The sequence below is a fragment of the Oryx dammah genome, unplaced genomic scaffold (assembly GCF_014754425.2).
Source record: "Oryx dammah isolate SB20612 unplaced genomic scaffold, SCBI_Odam_1.1 HiC_scaffold_17, whole genome shotgun sequence".
Classification (NCBI taxonomy): domain Eukaryota; kingdom Metazoa; phylum Chordata; class Mammalia; order Artiodactyla; family Bovidae; genus Oryx; species Oryx dammah.
The window spans coordinates 11748637-11771908 of record NW_024070201.1 but is presented as its reverse complement, the minus strand read 5'-3'; positions in this window follow the sequence as shown (position 1 = coordinate 11771908).

Here is a 23272-nt window from a genome sequence, read left to right as displayed (position 1 = left end):
AATACTAATAAAAGTATTGTTAAAAACTTTTAAAATATTTTTGCAACATTCCAGAACCATGATCACTAGAAGACTGGCTGTATACAGTGTATAATTATGATTTATTTGATAAACTCTATAAATGGAACTAAAATTGATCTGTGGTTAGGTTTAAATTATTGAAACAGTAAGTAACTAATAGAATAAGTCTTATAGTAATAATGTCTTCTATTCTTTCTCCTTTAATTAAATCTGAAAGTAGGGTCTAATTAGAGAATGATTATGGAAACCTGATGGCTCTAGTGGTAAAGAACCTGCTTGCCAATACACTAGATATAAGAGAGGCGGATTCAGTCCCTGAGTTGGGAAGATTCCCTAGAGGAGAACATGGCAACCCACTCCAGTATTTCTTGCCTGGAGAATCCCATGCACAGAGAAGCCTGGTGGGCCACAGTCTATGAAGTATCAAAGAGTTGGACACTACTGAAGCAACTCAGAATGCAAGGAAATGTGAGGGTGACTTACTTTCTTTTAGTTATGAATTATGGTTGTATACTAATCACAAGTTAATGTCAAAATGACTACCTAGAGATAATAATTATGCAATCATCCATTGGTGACTGATTTCTACTTCACTCATCATTTAGATTTGATCATAATATACCAGAAAGGAATCATGATGATAAGTCATGTCAGCTATACAGAAAGAAAATATCTTCATTATCTTACTAAAGAAAAATTACATCCATACTCTACCATGGCATTTACTGGCATCATTTTCATAATGGATATTGTTATGACTTATAGTATAGAACATAAAATTTTCTCAGCCTTTTCTTTTGCTTTCAATGAAAAATATATTGTGTCTTTTTATACATTCTATGATAAGCTGGCAATGATAATAAACTCTAATTACAGGTCAACTTGGGCAAATTCCCTCACCAGTAATTGAGAAGCCAAAGCATTAAGATGAAGTTGATGGAAAAAAAAAATCATTATAGTTTATTAACACCAAGATCTTTCATTTCCAGAGTATAATAAATGGGTAAGGACATGTACTTGGAAGAAATTATGTCAGTTTATCAATTTTAATTATTTTTAATGCTTTGTAGAAGAGAAATGGAAAATAAGTACTTTCTGAAATTGCACTGTAAAGTTCTAGAGGCTCTTATGTGTTTCTAGATTGCAAAAGTTATACTGTAAGCTTTTTTAAAATGATTTTGTCATTATTACTGGTAAAATTATATTTTAAAATTTTCATGGTATGTTTTTGCCACTTAATGTCAACATTGATTTTATTTCCAGATCTTATTTTTCTTGCAAAGAACAGTTGTATGTATAAATCAACTCTAAGTAATGCTTTATAATATTGTCCAATTATGCATTCTTGATACACAATTTCTCCCATTATAGACACAATCTACATCCTGGAACAATCCTGAAGAGTAAAAAAAGTATGCTTCTAATTTTTTCCTACAGAGATTACTCATATTTGGTCTCTGTATGCCTAGAAAGTTGACATTATGAAGACAATTTTGTTGAGAAAATAAAAATAGTATTGAAGTCATTTTATTATTGCTTACTTATGGATCACATGAGATTTCTTATCTGATTTGCACTCCCTACCATAACATTAAGTAAACACCAGTCTTACCCTGGCTAAGTGATCCAGTCAGAGTATATTAGTGTCATATATTTCACATATAAGTGTGTTAACCAGAACTTTCTCCTTTAGCATAAACTCCAGTACATTGGCCACCTCATGTGAAGAGTTGACTCATTGGAAAAGACTCTGATGCTGGGAGGGATTGGGGGCAGGAGGAAAAGGGGACAGAAGATGAGATGGTTGGATGGCATCACTGACTCGATGGATGTGTGTGAACTCCGGGAGTTGGTGATGGACAGGGAGGTCTGGCGTGCAATTCATGGGGTTGCAAAGAGTCAGACATGACTGAGCGACTGAACTGAACTGAACTGACTGAACTATTCACCGGCTTTATTGTGCAAAAATGTCAACTATTCTAGGACTTATATAATTTTTATTATCAGAAAATCTGATGACATAGTAGAAGGATGAGAAAGCATATTCTAAAAGGTTTGGTGCTAATACTGAGATGAGATTCACAGCAAGTATATATTATATTTCAAATTGCTTTTTTTTTTTTAATTTCAAATGAGTTTTGCCTCCTGCTGCTTCATATAATGTATATAATAGTAAAGATGCAAAATAAAACAATGTTTTCTTCTTAAAAGGCTATCTACAAATTATTTCAATGAATGGCTAAGATATGCATACAATAGTAAAGGTGCAAAAAAAACCAAACCAAAACAAACAAACAAACCAAAAAAGCAATAAGATTTCTTCTGAGAAAGGCTATCTACAAATTATTTCAGTAAAGGACCAGGAAGTAAACATGTTTGCCTTTTCATGTCACATGGTTTCTCATAATTGTAGTGAGAAAGAAACAAAATCAATATGTAAACTAATGAACACAGTTGTTTTCCAGCAAAAAGTAATTTGCAAATTAATACATCATAGTCAGAACCAGTCATCTTGTTGTAACTTATTGACTCCCTTCCAAAGAATTCTGATGTATGGAAACCTACATTATAGTGAAATAGTCCAACAAAATTTATTTTGAAATTTTCAGTAAACTTCAATATTATTTTATGATAAATAACTGCCCTTCTTAGCCATTCCAATCCCATCTCCAAACTGAAAATATGACTCACTGTTAATATTTATTTAGAACTCTATTGCTCAGTCTCTAGTTGGAAAATATAATGAAAAAAATAAAATTGTATGAGAATGCAAATTTTATTTTCTCCAATATGGTAAAATTGTCAAATGTAACATAAAATAATCTAAAATACTCTAGATTGATTCTAAATATTTTAGACTGATTCTTAATTTTATAAAATTAATCTGGATGCATTATAGATACATCGTGTGAGTTTTACAAACTGGCAATGATTCCAACTTAACAGAATCTATGGATTTGAAGCTCACATTTTCCCTTATTATTGTATTCTTATAAGCTAAATATCTATACAATCTATCTTATAAAATGTTTGGAAGAATAACATTTGAAAATGTGTTTGGTTTTTAAATCATAAAGAGTGTTACTACAAGAGGATATTATTACAATTTCAGTAATAACATTATTCGGTTACATTGCTAGCATATTAGTGTTCAGTTCAGTTCAGTCGCTCAGTCGTGTCCTACTCTTTGCGACTCCATGAATTGCAGCATGCCAGGCCTCCCTGTTAGTGATGGACAGGGAGGCCTGGCGTGCTGTGATTCATGGGGTCACAAAGAGTCGAACATGACTGAGTGACTGAACTGAACTGAACTGAGGCCTCCCTGTTCATCACCAACTCCCGGAGTTCACCCAAACCCACGTCCATCGAGTCAGTGATGTCATCCAGTCATCTCATCCTCTGTCATCTCCTTTTCCTCCTGCCCCTAATTCCTTCCAGCATCAGAGTCTTTTCCAATGAGTCAACTCTTCACATGAGGTGGCCAATACTGGAGTTTCAGAGGAGCTATTTTATTTAAAAAAGCAATATTTCACATTATTGAAGCTATTTCTTTTTTTTTTCCCTTTCTTAAATTGTGTTTATATGCTATTGGAAAAGGAAATGTAAGTCTTTTTTATTGGAAATTCTTCTAGTTAAATAATGTTATAATCTTCTTAAGTTGAAGGGGAAGAGAAAGTCATACTGAGAAATATAAGATTCAGAGAGTAAGTATAATTTGGCTTATTATATATCATGAATTTTAAATCTACTAATGTTGTTCTATATAGGTTACCAAGAAAAGAATTCCTATAATCCTGATTTATTGCAGCCGAGTTAAAAAAGGAAAAAAAAAAAAAAAAAAGACACTTCCCAGCAAGAATTTTGGAGTGGATAGATTAAGGAGTAGTGTCAGGCTGTGAAGAAGGATTACGGAAACCTCAGTCTAAACCTTCCATAGTAACTCTTGGAATCTCTTGTTTGAATCATACTCTTAAACCAAATTCTATATCCCCAATTCTCTGAATATGAATATCAAGGAAACATCTACCAAGTGTCATCAGCAAGTAGAACATATCATCACTATATTAGCTTTCATCCGTGTTCATCTGAAGATAAACAATGTCCAGCCACAAATGATTTACCTGGGAACATGAATGTGAAAATAAGTAATGGGCTACTAGTGTCTTTTCTATTTTTTCCCTTTGCTTTCAAAACATTATCAAAACCATACAATTTTCTTTCAGTTCAGTTCAGTTGCACAGTCATGTCCGACTCATTGCGAACCCATGAATTGCAGCACACCAGGCCTCCCTGTCCATCACCAACTCCTGGAGTTCACTCAGATTCACGTCCATCGAATCAGTGATAGCATCCAGCCATATCATCCTCAGTCGTCCCCTTCTCCTCCTGCCCCCAATCCCTCCCAGCATCAAAGTCTTTTCCAATGAGTCAACGCTTCGCATGAGGTGGCCAAAGTGCTGGAGTTTCAGCTTTAGCATCATTCCTTCCAAAGAAATTCCAGGACTGATCTCATTCAGAATGGACTGGTTGGATCGCCTTGCAGTCCAAGGGACTCTCAAGAGTCTTCTCCAACACCACAGTTCAAAGGCATCAATTCTTCGGCGCTCAGCCTTCTTCACGATCCAACTTTCACATCCATACATGACCACAGAAAAAACCATAGCCTTGACTAGATGGACCTTAGCAAAGTAATGTCTCTGCTTTTGAATATGCTATCTAGGTTGATTATAACTTTTCTTCCAAGGAGTAAGCATCTTTTAATTTCATGGCTGCAGTCACCATCTGCAGTGATTTTGGAGCCCACAAAAATAAAGTCTGACACTGTTTCCACTGCTTCCCCATCTATTTCCCATGAAGTGATGGGACCAGATGCCATGATCCTCGTTTTCTGAATGTTGAGCTTTAAGCCAACTTTTTCACTCTCCTCTTTCACTTTCATCAAGAGGTATTTTAGTTCCTCTTTACTTTCTGCCATAAGGGTGGTGTCATCTGCATATCTGAGGTTATTGATATTTCTCCAGGCAATCTTGATTCCAGGTTGTGTTTCTTCCAGTCCAGCGTTTCTCATGATGTACTCTGCATATAAGTTAAATAAGCAGGGTGACAATATACAGCCTTGACACACTCCTTTTCCTATTTGGAACCAGTCTGTTGTTCCATGTCCAGTTCTAACTGTTGCTTCCTGACCTGCATACAGATTTCTCAAGAGGCAGGTTAGGTGGTCTGGTATTCCCATCTCTCTCAGAATTTTCCAGTTTCTTGTGATTCACACAGTCAAAGGCTTTGGCATAGTCAATAAAGCAGAATTAGATGTTTTTCAAGAAATAATAGTGCTGCTTCTTTAGAGCATTAAATTTTGAGAAATGCCTTAGAAATATCTTCCAAAACATAGAGATAAGGCAAAACATTGGGCAATGAACTTGTAATATTATATAGACCTAAGGCCCATCTTAGAATTTTCCAGAGAAATTGCATTTCTTTGACTCACTGTTTGCTATTGATTAAAGTTTTCAGACAGTGAAAGCATATGTTAACTCACAGAATTTGTCAGATTAAAATGCAAACAATCTGTATCTAATAGAAAAGATAATTCTAAATGTCAAAGGTTGTTACTCAGCAGGATATTAGTCAATTTTGAAATTAATCCAGCAGTCTTATCTTAACTTTCCATTATTAAATTTTCTATAAAAACCTAAGCTCCTAAATGCTGTTAGAATCCACCTTAACATCTTTTCTTATTAATTAATACTGAAAAAAAGCATTTAACAAATGGCATTTTATATTTGAAAAAAATCATGATTTTGTCAGTTGAAAATTATACCTTAGCAGTTTTTAGAGTTCAACCAAGATGACAAAATGGACTAATTTGTGAAAAAGGAAAAAGGAAATGAAAACCCACTCCAGTATTTTTGCTTGGGAAATCCCATGGACTGTAGCTCTTCAGGCTACTCTGTCCATGGGGTCAAAAAGAAGTCCTACATGACTGAGTGACTAAACAATAATAACAACAAAGACTGTCTTTACACAGCTCAGAAATCAACCAGAAACATCATAATAGGAAACAAAATGACAAGCTCTACCACTAGCTACTTAAAGTGAAAGCACTTTGTGTCTACAGCACCTTAGATTCACCAGGATAAGTGAAGAGAAGTTTAAACAATGAAGATGAAAAGACTAATGAGTCTTAAACATTTGAAAACAGTAGCACTAGTTCAAAGTGAAGACAGAGCAAAACATAGACAAAGCAAAGGCATTTTTTTAAAAAGAGCTTCAGTAAGCTGTGGAATATAAAGTTGATTGAAACTCATGTAATTATTGTCCCCCCAAAAGAAAAGAGGAATAAAATAATGGATTTGATGAAAACCACGAATACAAGAGGCTAAATTAAATCCAAGCAGGCTAGTCATAAGCACAGGCACACTGAATTATATCTTAATCAAATTGCTGAAATTAGTGAAACAAAATTTAAAACAGCTGGAAAAAAATGAATACATACAGAGAAATAAATAATGGGAATGTCACACATTTCAGAAACTATGCTAAATTCAAGACAATGGAACAGCCTTTTAGAAATGCAGAGAAAAAAATCACCCTAAAATCCTTTATACTTTGGAAATATTCTCCATAATTAAAGTAAAACAGAGTTGATTTCAGACGTACTAACTGAATGAATTTATTCTCAGCTGATCAGGAAAGCCAGATGATGCTATTGGTAAAGAATCTGCCTGCCAATTCAGGAGACACAGGAAACCCATGGGTTCAATCACTGGACTGGGAAGATCCCCTGTAAAAGGAAATAACAACCCACTCTAGTATTCTTGCCTGGGAAATCCCATGGACAGAGGAGGCTGGAGGGCTACAGTCCTTGGGTTCACAAAGAATGGGACACAACTGAATATCTGGATACACACATTATGACCTGTTCCCAAGCAAATGTAAAGGAATAAAGATAAAAATAATGAAATTGTATTAGGCAGAAAAGTGAGCTATGAAAGAAAGAAATAACCAGAAAATAATAAATCTTCTGATAAGTATAAACACAAGGTTTTTAAGTTTTTTGGTTTGTTTTCATGAGCACAAATAATTACTGATAGTGTGAAAAAAACTTAATAAGAAAGTTTTTGTATACAGAAGATACATGTATATGTATGTATATATATATATGTATATACATGTGTTATCTAAAAAAAAGAGGGAACAAAAAGAGAATGCATATTATTTTACTTTCTTAAGTTATATGTGAAGTAATATATCAATATAGAAAGTGATAAATTAAAGATGCATATTGTACGCCCTAGAACAACTAAAAACAAATAAAACAAAGAAGTATAGTCAAAATATCAAGAGTGGATGCTAAATGGAATGCCAATTATACTGTATTCATCAAAAATAAAAAAGGATGTGAGGTAAAGTAAATAATAGACAAGGACAAATAGATGGTAGAACACAACTCAGCCTTACTCAGAGCAATATTAATTTTAAGTAGGCTAACTATCAAAGTTGAAAGTCACTACCACCAGAATAAATAATAATTTTAAGAAAGCATATATCTATCCTCTCCTAAAGAATCACACTTTATATTTACAGACATACAAAATAAAAATAAAATGTTGGAAAAATTATATATTGTGCAAATACTACTCATAAGGAAACATATGACTATATTAATATCATAGGAAGCAAATTGCAGAGAAGGAATATGACCAGATATTTTAAAAATCATGATTATAAAATTGTCAGTTCATCAAGATAACAAAGATAAATGGCATGTTTTTGCATCAAAAAACATAAAATATATGAAGCAAAAAGGGACTGAAGTAAAGGGAAAAGTTTAAAAAATCTATAATTATAGTTGTAAATGTCAACCCTACTCTCCCAGCAATTAATATAATAAGCACAAAAAAAAGAAGGAGAATAGAAAATACTACTAAAACACCATTGACTATACTAGATTTGAATGATATTTATACAACATTATACTCAATAGCAGAAATATAGCCATTCTTACCAGATGTACATCTAATATTCATCAATGTAACCACATGTAGGATTACAAAACTCAAAGATTGATATTTTGCAGAAAACACACCACAAATTCATTGAATTATACACAAATAACCCAAATAAAACTTTAGGGGTTGAATCCAAATGGTGGAATATGAGAGTGTAGAATTCACCTCCTGCCATGGACACATCAAAAATACATCTACACATGTAACAGTTCTTACTGAAAACTATTAATAACTGTATATAAGCAGAAAGACACCTGCATAATCAAGGTTATAAGAAAGATCCATTTAGAATCAGATAGGAGGGGGAAAGAAGTGATCAATCAGGACCCGTGCTTCTGGGAGGAGACTCAGGAAAAGTGAGATTACACTGGCAGAGACCCTACATGGGAGGTGAGCTGTTCAAGCCACACATAGGATGCCCCAGCCCTAAGGTCTGAAAAAGAGAATGCAAGCTCCCTTGGCTGCAAATAAACTTGCCTACCAAGTTTAGTTCTCTGGTTTTTATGATGAAAACATAAAACAAATTAGCAAACAAGCCACATACACAAACAAAAACAGATAACTATAAAGGAATCTATTTGTATCAAACATTGAACTTCATTATCTGGGTATAGAGACACACATTTTATTCTCTCATTATGATTATTTAAGGGCTAAAGTCAGTCAATTTCCCAATTACAAAAACTCATTCCTAAGTAAGGTACTTATACCACGAAGATGTAATACTATCAATATTTATTTCCTTTTTTAAATCTTTTTCTAAATATAAATTTATTTAGTCTCTTTATTTTTATTTTTATTATTTATTTATTTTTACTTAACAATATTGTTTTGATTTTGCCGTACATTGACATGAATCCACCATGGGTATACACGTGTTCCCAATCCTTAACCCCCCTCCCACCTCCCTCCCCATACCAGCCCTCTGGGTCATCCCAGTGCACCAGCCCCAAGCATCCTATATCCTGCATCAAACCAAGACTGGCGATTCGTTTCTTATATGATATTATACATGTTTCAATGCCATTCTCCCAAATCATCCCACTCTCTCCCTCTCCCACAGAGTCCAAAAGACTGTTTTATACATCTATGACTCTTTTGCTGTCTCACATCCAAGGTTATCGTTACCATCTTTCTAAATTCCATATATATGCGTTAGTATACTGTATTGGTGTTTTTCTTTCTGGCTTACTTCACTGTGTATAATCGGCTCCAGTTTCATCCACCTCATTAGAATTGATTCAAATGTATTCTTTTTAATGGCTGAGTAATAGTCCATTGTGTATATGTACAACAGCTTTCTTATCCATTCTTCTGCTGATGGACATCTAGGTTGCTTCCATGACCTGGCTATTATAAACAGTGCTGTGATGAACATTGGGGTACACGTGTCTCTTTCAATTCTGGTTTCCTCGGTGTGTATGCCCAGAAGTGGGATTGCTGGGTCATAAAGCAGTTCTATTTCCAGTTTTTTAAGGAATCTCCACACTGATCTTCATAGTGGTCGTACTAGTGTAAGAGGGTTTCCTTTTCTCCACAACCTCTTCAGCATTTATTGCTTGTAAACTTTTGGATTGCAGCCATTCTGACTGGTGTGAAATGGTACCTCATTGTGGTTTTGATTTGCCATTTCTCTGATATTGAGTGATGTTGAGCATCTTTTCATGTGTTTGTTAGCCATCTGTACGTCTTCTTTGGAGAAATGTCTATTTAGTTCTTTGGCCCGTTTTTTGATTGGGTCACTTATTTTTCCGGAATTGAGCTGCAGGAGTTGCTTGTATATTTTTGAGATTAGTTGTTTGTCAGTTGCTTCATTTGCTATTATTTTCTCCCATTCTGAAGGCTGTCTTTTCACCTTGCTTGTAGTTTCCTTTGTTGTGCAGAAGCATTTAATTTTAATTAGGTCCCATTTGTTTATTTTTGCTTTTATTTCCAATATTCTGGGTGGTGGGTCATAGAGAATCCTGCTGTGATTTATGTCAGAGAGTGTTTTGCCTATGTTCTCCTTTAGGAGTTTTATACTTTCTGGTCTTACGTTTAGATCTTTAATCCATTTTGAGTTTATTTTTGTGTATGGTATTAGAAAGTGATCTAGTTTCATTCTTTTGCAAGTGGTTGACCAGTTTTCCCTTCACCACTTGTTAAAGAGATTGTCTTTTCTCCATTGTATATCCTTGCCTCCTTTGTCAAAGATAAGGTGTCCATAGGTGCATGGATTTATCTCTGGGCTTTCTATTTTATTCCATTGATCTATATTTCTGTCTTTGTGCCAATACCATACTGTCTTGATGACTGTGGTTTTGTAGTAGAGCCTGAAGTCAGGCAGGTTGATTCCTCCAGTTTCATTCTTCTTATTTAAGATTGCTTTGGCTATTCAAAATTTTTTGTATTTCCATACAAATTGTGAAATTATTTGTTCTAGCTCTGTGAAAAATACCATTGGTAGCTTGATAGGAATTGCATTGCATCTATAGATTGCTTTAGGTAGTATACTCATTTTCACTATATTCCATGAACATGGTATATTTCTCCATCTATTAGTGTCCTCTTTGATTTCTTTCACTCATGTTTTATAGTTTTCTATACACAGGTCTTTAGTTTCTTTAGGTAGGCCTATTCCTAAGTATTTTATTCTTTTCATTGCAATGGTGAATGGAATTGTTTCCTTAATTTCTCTTTCTATTTTCTCATTATTAGTATATAGGAATACAAAGGATTTCTGTGTGTTGATTTTATATACTGCAAATTTACTATATTCATTGATTAGTTCTAGTAATTTTCTGGTGGAGTCTTTAGGGTTTCCTATGTAGAGGATCATGTCATCTGCAAACAGTGAGAGTTTTACTTCTTCTTTTCCAATTTTGATTCCTTTCATTTCTTTTTCTGCTCTGATTGCTGTGGCTAAAACTTCCAAAACTATGTTGAATAGTAATGGTGATAGTGGGCACCCTTGTCTTGTTCCTGACTTGAGGGGAAATGCTTTCAATTTTTCACCATTTAAGATAATATTTGCTGTGGGTTTGTCATATATAGCTTTTATCATGTTGAGGTATGTTCCTTCTATTCCTGCTTTCTGGAGAGTTTTTATCATAAATGGATGTTGAATTTTGTCAAAGGCTTTCTCTGCATTTATTGAGATAATCATATGGCTTTTATTTTTCAATTTGTTAATATGGTGAATTACACTGATTGATTTGTGGATATTGAAGAATCCTTGCATCCCCGGGATAAAGGCCGCTTGGTCATGGTATATGATCTTTTTAATGTGTTGTTGGATTCTGATTGCTAGAATTTTGTTCAGGATTTTTTCATCTATGTTTATCAGTGATATTGGCCTGTAGTTTTCCTTTTTTTGTGGCATCTTTATCAGGTTTTGGTATTAGGGTGATGGTGGCCTCATAGAATGAGTTTGGAAGTTTACCTTCCTCTGCAATTTTCTGGAAGAGTTTGAGTAGGATAGGTGTTAGCTCTTCTCTAAATTTTTGGTAGACTTCAGCTGTGAAGCCATCTGGACCTGGGCTTTTGTTTGCTGGAAGATTTCTGATTACAGTTTCAATTTCTGTGCTTGTGATGGGTATATTAAGATTTTCTATTTCTTCCTGATTCAGTTTTGAAAGCTATATTTTTCTAAGAATTTTTCCATTTCTTCCAAGTTGTCTATTTTATAGGCATATAATTGCTGATACCAGTCTCTTATGATCCTTTGTATTTCTGTGTTATCTGTTATCTTTCCATTTTCGTTTCTAATTTTGTTGATTTCATTTTTCTCCCTTTGTTTCTTGATGAGTCTGGCTAATGGGTTGTCAATTATATTTATCCTTTCAAAGAACCAGCTTTTGGCTTTGTTGATTTTTGCTATGGTCTATTTTGTTTTTGTTTGTTGGTTGGTTATTATTATTTTTTTTTTTTTGCATTTATTTCTGCCCTAATTTTTAAGATTTCATTCCTTCTACTAACCCTGGGGTTCTTCATTTCTTCCTTTTCTAATTGCTGTAGGTGTAGAGTTAGATTATTTATTTGACTTTTTTCTTGTTTCTTGTGGTATGCCTGTATTGCTATGAACTTTTCCCTTAGCACTGCTCTTACAGTGTCCCACAGGTTTGGGGTTGTTGTGTTTTCATTTTCATTCATTTCTATGCATATTTTGATTTTTTTGTTTGTTTGTTTTCTTCTATGATTTGTTGGTTATTCAGCAGCGTGTTGTTCAGCCTCCATATGCTGGAATTTTTAATAGTTGTTCTCCTGTAATTGGCATTGAACCTTACTTCATTGTGGTTAGAAAAGATGATTGGAATGATTTCAATTTTTTTGAATTTACCAGGGCTAGTTTTATGGCCCAGGATGTGATCTATCCTGGGGAAGGTTCCGTGTGCACCTGAGAAAAAGATGAAATTCATTGTTTTGGGGTTAAATGTCCTATAGATATCAATTAGGTCTAACTGGTCTATTGTATAATTTAAAGTTTGTATTTCCTTGTTAATTTTCTGTTTAGTTGATCTATCCATAGGTGTCAATGGGGTATTAAAGTCTCTCACCATTATTGTGTTATTGTTAATTTCCCCTTTCATACTTATTAGCATTTGTCTTACGTATTGCGGTGCTCCTATGTTGGGTGCATGTATATTTATAATTGTTATATCTTCTTCTTGGATTGATCCTTTGATCATTATGTAGTGTCCTTCTTTGTCTCTTTTCACAGCCTTTGTTTTAAAGTCTATTTTATCTGATATGAGTATTGCTACTCCTGCTTTCTTTTGGTCTCTATTTTCTTGGGATATCTTTTTCCAGCTCTTCACTTTCAGTCTGTATGTGTCCCCTGTTTTGAGGTGGCTCTCTTGTAGACAACATATATAGGGGTCTTGCTTTTGTATCCATTCAGCCAGTCTTTGTCTTTTGGTTGGGGCATCCAACCCATTTAAGTTTAAGGTAATTATTGATAAGTATGATCCCAATGCCATTTACTTTATTGTTTTGGGTTCGAGTTTATACACCCTTTTTGTGTTTCCTGTCTAGAGAATATCCTTTAGCATTTGTTGGAGGGCTGGTTTGGTGGTGCTGAATTCTTTCAGCTTTTGCTTGTCTGTAAAGCTTTTGATTTTTCCATGATATTTGAATGAGATCCTTGCTGGGTACAATAACCTGGGCTGTAGGTTATTTTCTTTCATTATTTTAAGTATCTCTTGCCATTCCCTCCTGGCTTGAAGAGTTTCTATTGAAAGATCACCTGTTATCCTTAAGGGAATCCCCTTGTGTTATTTGTTGTTTTTCCCTTGCTGCTTTTAATATTTTTTCTTTGTGTTTGATCATTTTTAATTTGATTAATATGTGCCTTGGGGTGTTTCACCTTGGGTTTATCCTGTTTTGGACTCTCTGGCTTTCTTGGACCTGGGTGATTATTTCTTTCCCCATTTTAGGGAAGTTTTCAACTACTATCTCCTCAAGTATTTTCTCATGGTCTTTCTTTTTGTTCTTCTTCTGGGACTCCTGTGATTCAAATGTTGGGGCATTTAACATTGTCCTGGAGGTCTCTGAGATTGTCCTCATTTCTTTTAATTTGTTTTTCTTTTTTCCTTTCTGATTCATTTAATTCTACCATTCTATCTTAGACTTCACTAATCCTATCTCCTGCCTCTGTTATTTTACTCTTTGTTCCCTCCAGAGTGTTTTTGGTCTCATTTATTGCATTATTCATTATATAATGACTCTTTTTTATTTCTTCTAGGTCCTTGTTAAACATTTCTTGCATCTTCTCAATCCTTGTCTCCAGGCTATTTATCTGTGATTCCATTTTGATTTCAAGATTTTGGATCATTTTCACTATCGTTATTCAGAAATCTTTATCAAGTAGATTCCTTATCTCTTCCTCTTTTATTTTGTTTGGTGAGCATTTATCCTGTTCCTTTACCTGCTGGGTATTCCTCTGTCTCTACATCCTGTTTATATTGCTGTCTTTTGGGGTGGCCTTTCTGTATTCTGGCAGTTTGTGGAGTTCTCTTTATTTTGGAGTTTCCTCTCTGTGTGTGGGGTTGTACGGGAAACTTGTCAAGGTTTCTGGGTTAGGGAAGCTTGTGTTGGTGTTCTGGTGGGTGGAGCTGGATTTCTTCTCTCTGAAGTGCAATGAAGTGTCCAGTAATGAGTTATGAGATGTCAGTAGGTTTGGAGTGACTTTGGATAGCCTGTATATTGAAGCTCAGGGCTGTGTTCCTGAGTTGCTGGAGAATTTGCCTGGTATGTCTTGCTCTGGAAATTGCTGGCTCTTGGGTGGTGCTTGGTTTCAGTGTTGGTATGGAGGTATTTGATGAGCTCCTGTCAATTAATGTTCCCTGGAGTGAGGAGTTCTCTGGTGTTCTCAGGATTTGGACTTAAGCCTCCTGCTTCTGGTTTTCAGTGTTATTGTTATAGTAGCCTCAAGACTTCTCCATCTATATAGCACCATTGATAAAATATCTAGGTTAAAGATGAAAAGTTTCTCCACAGTGAGGGAGATCCAGAGAGGTCTCAGGGTTACATGGAGAAGAGAAGAGGGAGGAGGGAGTTAAAGGTAACCCAAATGAGATGAGGTGGAATCAAAAGAGGAGAGAGCAAGGTAACCAGTAATCACTTCCTTATGTGTGCTCCACATTCTGGACTACTTGTAGATGTTCACAGAGTTATACAAAGAAGAGAAGAGGGAGGAAGGAGACAGAGGTGGCCAGGAGGATAAAGGGTAGAATCAAAAGGAGAGAGATAGATTCAGTCAGTAATCTGTTCCCTAAGTGCTCTCCACCATCTGGAACACACAAAGAGATTCACAGAGTTGTGTAGAGAAGAGAACAGGGAGGGAGGAGATAGAGGTGACCTGGTGGAGAAAAAAGAAAGTCCAAAAGCGGAGAAAGCAGTCAAGCCAGTAATCTCACTCGCAAGTAAAAATGGGTACTGAAGATTGGGTTTTTAAAGGTACAAAATTGATGACAAATACCAAAAAGCAAAAATTAAAAATTTAGAGTAGAGGTTGGATTTTCAAAAATACAATATTAAAGGAAAAAAGTCACAAAAATTATATATATATATATATATATAAAGTTTGTTTTAAAAAATAAGGTCTCTTTCTTTTTGCAAAGTAATAGTAGGTTATAGAGATGAAAATTAAAGGAGAAATGGAGGACTTAAAAATTGAAAAAAAATTAAAAATTGATAGTAAAAATAGGAAAAATATGTCTAGGACTTTTTCTGGTGGTGTTGATGGCAGTGTGGAATCAGTTCATTTTCAGATAGCTCCTTGGTTCAGCTTATATTTCTCAAGATCGATAGGCCCCTTCCTATGTAGTCAGTACTAACTACAGGGTTTTAATCTATTACACCTGTCACTTTCAAGGAGGTTCCCTCTGTTTTAGTTTTTTTCTGTTTGCTGGTCTCTTCAGTGTCTGATTTCTGCCCTGACACAAGGGGGAGGTGGTGTACACGTTTTTAGGCTCACTTGGTCAGTCACACTGTGGGGAGGGAGGGACGCTGCAAACAAATAACATTGGCATGTGTCACAGTGTCTCGACCACATTGGCCCTGCTCCTGCGCACGGTGGGTGTGCTGTCTCTGCCCACACTGCTCAGGCTCTAAGTTGCTCCCGTGGAACCATCCAAGGCCAGCCCTTGGCTGCATACACCTCCCAGGTCTAAGCCAGTCAGTTTCAGGCACTCGGGTAGTCCTCAGAGGCGCAGAGTCAGTTGGGCCTGCGGTTTGTACCCTTCCCAGGTCCAAGCAGCTCAGATGATGAGGAGTTTGGCGAGTGCAGTCACTGCGACTTATCACCTCCCCCATCCCTGCCACTTAGTTTTCTGGGTGTACAACTGGTGCACCTTCTCAGGTGGACGTTAACCATCCAGAATCCCCAGAAGTCTTAATTAGCACTGAAGCCAGCTTGCGGTTTGGTAGATAATGCCTCTGGGGCTGCAATTTCCCCCTTCCGACTCTGGCTGCCTGTCACCAGAGGGGGTTGGTTTGCAGCCTGCTAGCTCTGTTCAGTCCTTTGTTCTGTGCACGGACCTGGTTGTGTCTTAGGGCTCTTTGCGTGGTAGCTATCCCACAGTCTGGTTTGCTAGCCCAAGTTAGTTCGCTCAGATTGCTCTCAGGGCATTTAGTCCAGATCCTTACTCTAAGCAATGCAGCTAGCACCTCCCTGCTCAGCCACCTCTTGCTAGTGGCTGGTGCAGGCGTCTGCGCTGCTTCTCCGCTGGGGGAGTTACCGTTGGGCTGGTAATCTGTGAGTTTTTATTTATTTATTTATTTTTCCTCCCAGTAATGTTGTCCTCTGAGGTTCCAAGGCTCGCCACAGACGCGGCAGTGAGAGTGTTTCCTGGTGTTTGGAAACTTCTCTCTTTTTAAGACTCCCTTCTCGGGATGGAGCTCTGTCCCTACGTCATTTGAATCTCTTTTTGTCTTTTATATTTTTTCCTGCCTCCTTTCAAAGACAATGGGCTGCTTTTCTGGGTGCTAATGTCCTCTGTCAGCATTCAGAAGTTGTTTTGTGGAATTTACTCAGCGTTTTAAAGTTCTTTTGACGAATTTGTGGGGGAGAAAGTGGTCTCCCTGCCCTATTCCTCCACCATCTTAAGACCGCCTCCAATATTTATTTCCTTAACATCATAATTTTTGAAAGGATAGTTAAATTTTCAAAGGAGTCAAGATTTAGCTCTAAAGAAACTAGTAACTATTGACATCAGAATACCAAAAACTAAATCAGACTTTCTTGTGAAAAGAAGAGTCAGTTTCTTTTTGGCTCAGTGTCTAACTCTTTGTGACCCTATGGACTATTGCCCACCAGGCTCCTCTGTCCACAGGATTTTCCAGGCAAGAATACTAGTGTGAGTTGCATTCCTCGTCCAGGAAATCTTCCTGACCCAGGGATCGAAAATATGTCTCCTGTATTGCAAGCAGATTCTTACCAACTGAGCCACAGGGAAGCTCCCATTTCTCTTCTAGTACATTTAAAATCCCATCATGGGGAAACTATTCAGCATTCTCCACCTGGTGAAGTGACTCAGAAACACCTAATAATTGACAGACAGATTATGTCTGCATCATCACACTCCCATATGCAAACATAATATATTTGATTATGCAGTTTTATCCCAAGCTTAGCACTGGTTTCAGGTTATATTCTGAAACCACTCTGAACAAACTATCAAAAAAAAAAAAAAAAGAACTTCAATACAGGTTTAAATTGATACTTTAAAGTTAATTTTTATTGTGTTAACAATAAACACAAAACTAAAATAATCACTGTAATCAAGTCTGTGTTACACTGATTTAGTTCTGCTAGTAACTAGTACATGATCATGCAAAAGCATCATTTCTTCTCTGGATATAGTATTTTATTTGAAAAATAAGTAAGGGCAAGTAAGATTAGCTTTAAATACTTCAATAATTTATGTGTAATTTTAAATACTTCAATAATTTATGTGTAATTTTTGCACAGTCTCTGAATGAGTGGAGATATGGCTAATGTAATACCATGAAATACAGCATACACATAGAATGCTTTCTACTTCCACCTGTTTTCAGGGAATTTAAGATTAATTGTTTTTTATTCTTTAATTTTCAGGGGCAGAGTATGAGAGTCGTAGCTTGCTCTTATTTGTCTAGGAGCAGCAGTAAAAATTATTGATTCAGCAAATATGTTCCAATAAACTTCTGAATTAGGAGAGAAGGAGAGGGAATCCTTGAATTTCAATTTTTAGTCTCCTTAGAACATAGGACTTATAGTTTCAGAATTAAAGAAAAACAAAATTTAACACAGATTATCACATGGGAAATTAAATGAACTGAATTTAATATTAAACCTTATTGCAAAGTTTTTCTATCATCCCAGTAAAAATAAAGATAAAATATGTTAACATCTGAGAACTTGAAACAAGCTAAATAACATATTTATATCCAAGATAAAATAATTAAAATGAAAATAAAAATTGGATGATGCAATTAAACAAATTTCATTCTGAAACAACATTGAAAAGGCCAAATAAATAATTATTTAGAGTCAGATTTAAAAGATAGAATGAGAACATTAGAGAATAATGAAGGAGAGCTTAATTACCAACAATTTTAGAAAATACATGCTTCTGTGGAAATCTCTTGAAGGTCTATATTCTAAGAAAACAACAACACAATCTGTTGTTTATATAACAAAGGAACCGATCAGAAGTGGAGGTACGCACATGGGAACATTTGCTCTCAGAAGAAAACAACCATGTACTAGTTGGGGAACAACATCTGCTCAGCTAGCTGCTGACTCTCAGTTGTGTCACCCAGGGGAGGAGGAAATGCCTCAGGGAAACCAACAAGCTTAGCTGTGGCTTGAGCCAAATTAGCACAGTGATTACTTTAACAATAACAAGGTTTTATGACATTCAAGTCTTATATTTGAAATGAAGATGTTTTCATAAAGTGAGGAAGAAAAACTTAGAAATATTTGATCAAGACCATTGCCTAAATGTCTTACATTAGTTGCACATCTGGAACTATAGCAGGGACTCATCTTCTTGGATATTTCTAGGATAAGCTTTAAGTTTCTGCAGTAACCCTATTCCTTGAAATTGCTCTGCATGCACCCTGCATGCATGAAACCAATTTGAAGTAGTTAATACTAAAATTAAATTCTACATCAGAAATGATTTTATTTAAGAGCTGCTAGTATTAGACTTTTCCAAATCATGCCACTGCTTTAAAATTTTCATTCCAAATGATGTATTTAACTATCTTCATTTCCTCAAGACACACATTTGCAAAAAAATAAAATAAAATAAATCAATAATAATTTCAAATTCTTATTATGGCTTGTTATACATATATATCAGACTTGAGTGAATAAATGTAGTGGAGAATAATAGAATAATATAAAAGCCCATGCCTTCATAACCAAGCTTTAGAAATAGAACATTACCAATAATTATAAGCATCACAGTGTACCTATTAGCAATTACATACCTTCCTTAAAGACAAAATTGTACTAAATTTCGTTATCATCTTCAAACTCTTCAAAATAATTTTTCCATGTAAGAATAATGCTTTCAATTTGTGCAGTTTTATACTTCACAATAAAAAGATTTCCCAGCAGATAGAATTGATCAGTTTAAATACAACTGACACCTTGATGATGCATTAAACAATACAACATGAGTCACTGATCTTTTACTACTTGAATTAACTTAATCATTCTAGTAAGAAAATAATACCAATATGATCATGATAGAATGAATATAGAGGCAACCTTTATATCACAAGTTTAAGAAGTCTGTTTTATTTAACAAAATAGTTGTTTCTGTGTTATATTTTGTCTTATTTTTCATACTTAACCATGTATATTTATGATTAAATATAGAATTTTCTTTAAAAAATTAATTTTATTGGAATATAGCTGCTTTACAATGCTGTGTTATTTTCTGCTATACAGCAAAGTGAATCAGCTATACATGTAAATATATTCTCTCCTTTTTGGATTCCCTTCCCATTTAGGTCACCGTAAAGGGCTGAGTAGACTTTCTTGTGCCATACAGTAAGTTCTCATTAGCTGTCTATTTTATACAGAGCTGTTGTATATATATATATATCCATCCTAATCTCCCAATTCATCCCATCCCTCTTCCCCCTGGTATCCATATATTTGTTCTCTATATCTGTGTCTCTATTTCTACTTTGCAAAATAAGTTCATCCATATCATTTTCCTAGATTCCACATATAAGCTATATTATATATATATTTTTCCTCTTTCTGACTTAATTCACAATGTATGACAGTCTCTATATCCATTCATGTCTTTGCACAGGGCAAAATTTCATTCCTTTTTATGACTGAATACTATTCCATTGTATATATATACCACATCTTAATTATCCATTTTTCTATTAATGAACATTTAGGTTACTTCCATGACCTGCCTTGTGGCTTCCTTGTGACATCCCTTGTGGCTTCCCTTGTGGTTCAGCTGATAAAGAATCTCCCTGTAATGTGGGAGACCTAGGTTCAATCCCTGGGTTGGGAAGATCCCCTGAAGAAGGGAAATGGCTACCTACTGCAGTATTCTAGCCTGGAGAATTCCATGGACTGTAAAGTCCATGGGGTTGCAAAGAGTAGGACATGACTGAGCAACTTTTTTTTTTTTTTTTAAATTCTCCTGCTTATTGTAAAGAGTACTGCAATAGAATAGGTGCATGTGTCTTTTTGAATTATGGTTTTCTCTGGGAATATGCTAGGAAGTGATATTGCTGGATCATGTGTTAATTCTAATTTTATTGTTTCTAAGGAACCTCCATATTGTTCTCCATGGTAGTTGCTCCAGTTTACATTCCCAGCAAACATGTAGGAGGGTCACTTTTCTCAGCACCCTCTGCAGCATTTATTGTTTGTAAACTTTTTAATGATGGCCATTTCACATTTTTACCAATGTGAAGTGATACCTCATGTAATTTTGATTTATATTTCTCTAATAACTAGTGATATTGAGCATCTTTTCATGTGTTTTTTGGACAACTGCATACATTGTTTGGATATATGTTTATTTAAGGTCTTCTATCTTTTTTTTTTTTTTTTTTTTGCTTTCTGATATTGAGTTGTATGAGCCTTTTATATATTTTGGAGATTAATTCTTAGTTGCTTGGGTTGCAAATATTTTCTTCCATTCTAAGGGTCATCTTTTCTTCTTGCTTATGGTTTCCTTTGTTGTGCAAGCATGTAGCTATCTTTCAGGGACTACACTATGTGTGTAAAATAAAAATATATTTTCTTTTAGATCTTCTAAAATATATTGAATTGCATATCTATTGCAATGCTTAAGGCAATGACACCCCACTTCAGTACTCTTGCCTGGAGAATCCCATGGATGGAGGAGCCTGGTGGGCTGCAGTCCATGGGATCACGAAGAGTCAGACACGACTGAGCGACTTCACTTTCACTTTTCACTTTCATGCATTGGAGAAGGAAATGGCAACCCACTCCAGTGTTCTTGCATGGAGAATCCCAGGAACGGGGGAGCCTGGTGGGCTGCCGTCTATGGGGTCACACAGAGTCGGACAGGACTGAAGTGACTTAGCAGCAGCAGCAGTACTGTGTAACAGTGTCTTTTAGCCATTAAGGAGAGGCAATGCATGCATGTGTGCTCAGTCACTTCAGGTATGTCCAACTGCTTGAGACCATAGCCTGCCAGGCTCCTCTATCCATGGGATTCTCCAGACAAGAATACTGGAGTGGGTCGCTGTGCCTTCCTCTAGCAAATCTTCCTGACCCAAGGATAGAACCCAGTTCTCCTGCATCACAGGCAGATTCTTTACCCACAGAGCCACTAGGAAAGCCCATGAGAGGCAAAACTCAGAGACAATAGCAAACACACACAAGAGAACATAATCTTTTTATCCTCCAGAAAATTAAAGTGCATTCATCAGGTGCTGGTTGTTATACTTTTTTTTAGTAGTCAAGGGATGAGGGATTTTATAAAGTTTTGTGTGTGCCTGTTTTTAAGCTGTTCTCTTTTAGCATCAGAGCCCTTCTTCTATAGTCATTTTTGTGATGCTGGAACAGAGACTTGGTAAACCACATTTCACCTTTACAGGCTGGTCTGCTGATATACCCTGACATTTGGGAAGTGCTAGGAAAAGAGATTAGTAAGCTTAAAAATTGATGCTTTTAAACTGTGGTGTTGGATAAGACTATTGAGAGTCCCTTGGACTGCAAGGAGATCCAACAAGTCCATTCTGAAGGAGATCAGCCCTGGGATTTCTTTGGAAGGACGGATGCTAAAGCTGAAACTCCAGTACTTTGGCCACCTCATGCGAGAGCTGACTCATTGGAAAAGATTCTGAAGCTGGGAGGGATTGGGGGCAGGAGGAGAAGGGGACGACAGAGGATGAGATGACTGGACGGGATCACTGACTTGATGGACGTGAGTCTGAGTGAACTCTGGGAGTTGGTGACGGACAGGGAGGCCTGGCGTTCTGTGATTCAGGGGGTCTCAAAGAGTCAGACACGACTGAGTAACTGAACTGAAATGAACTGAACTGAACTGAGGTTTAAAAAGGAAATACAGACTTGTTTCTTGCTTTTTGTTTCCTGTTCCTACCGTTTTCACAGAAGCAATAAGTGTGCACCAAGGCAGTGGCTGCTTATTTCAGTAACAGCTGTAGGTTTCAATTTCCACATTTGGTTTTGTTTTTTGTTTGTTTTTTTCAGACAACCAGATTCAGGCATACTAGGCCCCCTAAGTTACCTGCTAAGCCAAACCCGCTGCTTAGGAATTCATGCCCTGATTCCAATTGATTTGTCGTTCAGCCTCAAAGATACTCAAAGACAGTGTGGACCTGTTCTTCAGAGATCTAAGTCCCAGCCCTCTGGGTCCTCTGCTCCAAAATCTTTTGTTCTCTTGGTTCCCAGATCTTTAGGAACAGAGCTTTAGCTACTTTATGAGAGTACCATTTCTGTAATATTTCATTGCTCAGTCTTTGAAGTTAATACACCATTAAGTATTTTTTAAAATAATAAGTGCTATTTATTAAAATATCTATCGTGATTTTCATTTTTCTGGAGTAGACCTTGACTTATGGACTATAGTTAAGTTTCCTTAAGAATGCCCTTCATAAATTAAGATTATTGTCTTTCAGGGTAATGTGGCTTTAGGTGAGGCTGACTCTCTTCAACTGTAGCCTTGGGCTTCCCTCATAACTCAGTTGGTAAAGAATCCACCTGTGATGCAGGAGACCTGGGTTCAATTCCTGGGTGGGGAAGATCAGCTGAAGAAGGGATAGGCTACCCACTCTAGTATTCTTGGGCTTCCCTTGTGGCTCAGCTGGTAAAGAATCCTCCTGCAGTGCAGGAGACCTGAGTTTTGTCCCTGGGTTGGAAGGTCCCCTGGAGAAGGGAAAGGCTACCCACTCCAGTATTCTGACCAAGAATTCCATTGACTGTTCAGTCCATGGGGTCATAAACAGTTGGACATTACTGAGCAACTTTCACTTCACTTCACTTCTACTCTAGCCATCAATAAAAGTATGACTATGGTATTTTAAAAACAGTTATAAACTATTATTAAAACTCACTTATCTGATCCTTTTACATTTAGAAATCTAAATGAATGAAAAATCATAGTTTTATTTGTGACTTTGGAACTAGGAGTTTAAGGGAATTTTTCTCCTCTCAATTCTTAAAATAAACCATGTTGCAGTACATGTAGATTATAAAATATTATAACACATGTTTAAACTGATTAAAATTAACAGGG